Here is a 5,096-nt window from a genome sequence, read left to right on the forward strand (position 1 = left end):
AAACTAATCCTTTTTTTCCTTAACTTGCTTTTGTCAATTTGCTTTCTCCCCCTTTGATCCCTTGAGCCACGGAAGGCCCCCCCCCCCAACCCTTTCTCACCAACCTTTCTGTCATTTGACAGGAGGAACTGGGGTATTTAAGGAACTCTGAAAGGCCTGACTTATCTCACAGGAGTGCAATCTAGAACTTCTATGGAAAGAAAGTTGGGAGCCACAGACTGCTCTTCTCCGGGCTCAGTGGGACTTATCCCTGCTCTCTCTATACCTCCCCCACCCAAACCTACCCACCTCTGAAGAAAACGATTACTCACAACGACAAACCAAGCACAGAAATAGCCGTCCTATTTGTGGCTTAACTGCAGGCAGCTTTATTTTTACAGTAAGTTGCTGTATTTTCTCTAAGCATAAATCATTACCTACCACAAATGAAACTCCAGCCCCATCTGTGATAGTTCCTGTTTTGTTGGTGGTACCAATTAGTCACAAAACAATTGGCACCTTCCCCCACCCACTCTCTCTGTGGGAGGGGAGCCATCCTTGCAGCAGCCCCTCCCCTGGAGACCAACTGACCACTTTGCTTCCTGGTGGCTCACACTGCGTTCACCTGGTGACTGGTATCAACCTCCAATCTGGGTGACTTGCCCTCTGCCAGAGTGGCCAGGCCTCTCTGTTTGTTAAGAGACGGGCAGGGGAGGGGGGAGAAAACTGCTGTGCTTCTCCATTCTGCCGACTTAAGCAGGGATGCTTCGTTAGTTGGCCACTCTGCTCAGGGTTCCACTGCCCTCCTGGGGAATGGCTGTTCACCAGATCTGGAGAGCCTCAGCTCTAAGGAGCAGCAACTGTGGCTAGAGAGGAGCAGAGAGAATCCCTCTGTTCGATCCCATCCTCCTTCATCCCCCCCCCCCCCCCCAGGGGAACTCTTGGCCAACCCCTTTGTCAGCTCTCGGCTCTCTTTGGATCCTACTGGCTTCTCTCACGGATCCCTCCCCTATGGTGTGTCCCTTTCCTCTCTACCTTGCAGTTTGCCCTTAGTGGGGCTTCCTTTCTCTCTCTGACTTTCCTCCTGAAACTTAAGCTTCTCCAGGAGGCTGGCTTTCTCTTCCATTGGGAAATCAGGCAACAAGAAAGCTTTTTTTTTTTTTTTTTCCCCACATCTGGCCAGGGCTCACTGGCTCTGTTGATCTCTCTGTCTCCCTGTGCTTGCTGCCTGGACCAGCTGTGATTTGAAGCTCTTTGGGGTAAGCCCCCCATCTTGTGAGTCTCCTTCCAGCCCCTGGGAGGACTGGACCCTGGGCTTCCTGAAGAGCAGTTTCATTCCTGCCCTTTAGACAGACCTGCTTTGGAAACAGTTTGAGCAGGAGGTGTGTGTGTTTCAAGACTTTATCCATGGACACCTGCTTTACAATGCATTGGAATTGCCTTCCCTTTTGATCTGACTGGTTCCAGGGTCATTGCTACTTCACTGTGGTAACTGGAGGAAGCTCTCTGAAAAGAGGAAGTGTAGACAGGAGTGGAGGGAGGGTGGCTCTTTGTGGAGGGCATGGCTACCTGAGATCCAGGTGATCCAGAATGTTCTTTCTTGCTCTTATCTTGGCTTCTTGCAGAAAAGCAGGCAGCAGTCAAAGTAAAAAGACGTTTAATGCTGTGTTTCTGAGTTCCTGTGGGAGAATCTGTACCTAACAAAAGCAACAGTTTCTGGGAAGGAATTTGCTTGGGTGCTGCCTCAGGGCAGACATACCGCTCTACACAGACCCCAGTTCTGTAGCTTCCCTTCCTCTCCATTGCCTCAGCCCAGCTTCCTGCACTAAACTGTTCATGTTATACTCCAGGGACTTGTAAGGGGGAATGAGTATATAATCATTTATCCGTGTGCCTCCCACTGTGCAGGTTACACCCTTTTGAGGCAATATTAAAAATCCATTTTACAGCAAAGAACACTGAGTTTTCAAGAGCTCAGTGCAGGCCACATGATTACTTCTGAGCTCAGCTAGGAACTGGAATGGTTCTATGTATTCTGCCCTTTCCTGCATGTCTCAGGAACACTGTTTTCCTTAGCCCAGGCTGGCCCTTGTAGCTCAAGATGAGGAGCTACCTTGTGCTATCCCTGGCTCGTTCCCACCATGGATCAGGGTACAGATTTTCACTTGTGTGTCAGAGGATGATGCCATCTGAAGTGCGGCTTCTGCTGATAAGCGTGGGACCATCTGCTTGGCGCAGCTCAAATATTTTCAGCAGTGGGAGAGGAGCTCTGACTTCAGAGACTACTCTGCAGCCGTCCTTGGAGATGCTGGGACCGGGGACCTGGCAGGCTGGCTGGGTGTGGATGCTACGGGACTCAAAGGAGCTGTCTCCCTGTTGTCACCTCTGACCCTTCCTGAGCGAAGGACACCAGTGAGTCTGTGCTCCGGTGTGGAGTTGTTCAGATGCTCCTGACAAGTACAGTAAGATCTCCCCCGTCCTGGGAGCTGCCACCCTGGCAGCGATTTCTGTGCTTTTTGTGGAGTGAGATTTGCTGTCAGTGTGTGTTGGCAAAAACTTCTGTCCCCCATTGCTTTGTCTTGGGAACTTTGTTTCTGCTGGGGCAATTGCTCCTGGATCCTGCTTCCCAACTTTAGGGCTGAAACTTCTACCACAGCTTTGCCTTCTTGCCTCATGACTGGGAAGATATGGAAGACTAATAGGATTGATTCACAGGTTGAATGCTGGATATGGGTGCTTTCAAGGTTGCTTCAGGGATAAGAGAGGGACCGGAGACTGAAAGGGCTATCACAGTATTTGATTCCTGTATAGAAACTGCTTGACATAGCCACTGGGCATGGCTAGAAGCAAGCAGGGCTGGTTTCTCTTTGCTTTCCTTAGTAGGCACCAATGTTTGCAAAGCTCTGTCCAGCCCAGGGGTGACAGAGTATGCCCTAAGCAGTCTTTGGGGTGTCTTAGCAGTATTTCCCAGCCATCCAGGGTGGGCAGGGTGATTTGGCAAAAAGCAAGGGTACCAGCTGGTGATACACTGTTGTGTGTGGCAATAAGGTGATCAGAAGCTGGCCTCTGGAGTAGGGAGGCTTACCTCAGTACTCTGGACATTTGAAGACAGGAAAGTTCTGTGTGGGGCTCTCCTACATTTAGCCACTAGATGTATGAGCATACTCAACTCAGCTTGAACTCCGAACCTCCAGGCACGTCAAATGCCCCAGAGGAGACGTAATTCCCCTCCACCCTTGGTAACAGTGAACTTAGTTGGTTCTCCTGCATGCACAGAAAAGGGACCTGTTCTATATTCAGGTGCCTGTGGATTAGAGTGGTGTGAGGATCTGCTTACCCGAGGACAGGTGTTCCTACCCCAAACATTCCCTTCAGGGCCTTTCCTTGCCACGGAAATTCCGTCTCACAAATGCCTTTCTATATGTGCAGGTTAGTGTACACACACAGAGAGAAGAAAGCACCCTTTTTTTTGCATCTGCACACCAAAGAAGGGCCTGCCTGGAATCAGCTCCTCTGTGGTTGCCTGGGAACAGAAGCGGGTTTCCGATACACACTCCTCCTACCCCTAGTTTTGTTGTTGTTTCTCTTATTTCTTTCTTTTTGCCTCTTTTTTCCCTTCCCCAAACACACTCTCTCTCTCTCTCTCTCTCTCTCTCTCTCTCTCTTCCCCCCCCCCCCCCCCCAGAAGGGATGCTTCAGAATAGAAGTCTGGGGCTCAGGAAAGACTGTTAGTGAGCAGGAATATGGAAGGGGACCTATTCCTGAGTTTCTAAAGAATGCACATAAAGACCTGACATTTGTTATTTTAAAACATTAAAATGCCTTATCATCGTGTGTGCATATGTGTAGGGAGGTCAGAGGATAACTTTATGGAGTCGTTTTTCTCCTTCCACCTTTAGTGGGTTCTGGGAATCAAACTCGGGTCATCAGGCTTGCACAGCAAGTGCCTTTATCTGTGGTGCTCTCTCATTGGCCTAGGTAAGGAATCTAAGCTTTCTCTGTCCCGACTCGTTCTCCTTGATTCTGCTATGAGCTCCACTGTGCTCCACTCCTCACACCTTCCAGGGAGACATGAGTGGAAGTTCTGCAAGGAGCTGTCAGGACCTGGCTATGCAATGTTCCATCCTTCCACAGTTATGGGAACCCACCATGCTTGTTTTCCCTGCTTGCTGATTCATTATCTCAGCCTGACATTTCCACAAAGCTCATCTTGGCAAAGAACGTGCCAATCTTTAGATTTTCAGTATCTAGCTTTTCTCATATCTCAGCCTTCCAGAAGCACGTTAAAATGCTAATTATGTGGAGGATCCGAGGTCCAGAGGGGCCGGGCTGCTTGGCTTAGGCTTTGCATCTGTGATCAGCTGGCTTGAAAGCTAAGCTCCCGAGCCAGGAGGCTTTCGGCACAGACAGCAGAGACCTCTGCACTGTGATGTGAATGACAAAGCCTCTTTTGCAGTCTTTGCCACATCTACTGAGAAAACAAAGACCATTCTCGGCAATGAGGTTCACCACATTCTAGGTCCTTGCCACTCTTAGGTCCTAGGTCCTAGGGGAACCTTGCAGAGGGCCTGGAACCACATCCAAGTAGACTCTAGTCTCCCCAAAAGGAAAGGAAGAGGCTCTGGCTTGACGAATGGCATGGGAATAAGAAGAAATGGCTGCCATTTACACTATGTAATAGGCAGAAGGCAATTAGGGGGTATTACGCTTGGGCTCTGGCACAAGACAAGGAGCATGCGCATTCGCCTGAGCCCCCCTCCCCCTGCATCGCCATTCTGGAGGCTGGTCCCTTGTTGAAATATGAAATTTGTAGTGCTTCTTCAGTGGTTTGAGGCTGGACGGGTGAGGTCGTACTTAAAAGGGACCCCATGGAAGTGGCTTCAAATCAGGCTGCTACCACAGTAACAAAAGGCAGATCTGAGGCCGGGGAGATGGGTCAGCAGCGGAGAGGTGCACTGCGCTTGCAGAGAACCCCGTTTCAGTTCACAGCCCACACTGGGCAGCTTGCAACCATGTAGCTCCAGGAGGTCTGAAGCCCTCTTCTGGCCTCTGTGGGCACTGCGCTCAGGTACACACACACACACACACACACACACACACACACACACACACACACA

The sequence above is a fragment of the Psammomys obesus genome, unplaced genomic scaffold (genome assembly GCF_907164565.1).
Source record: "Psammomys obesus unplaced genomic scaffold, mPsaObe1.curated_primary_1811, whole genome shotgun sequence".
Taxonomy (NCBI): domain Eukaryota; kingdom Metazoa; phylum Chordata; class Mammalia; order Rodentia; family Muridae; genus Psammomys; species Psammomys obesus.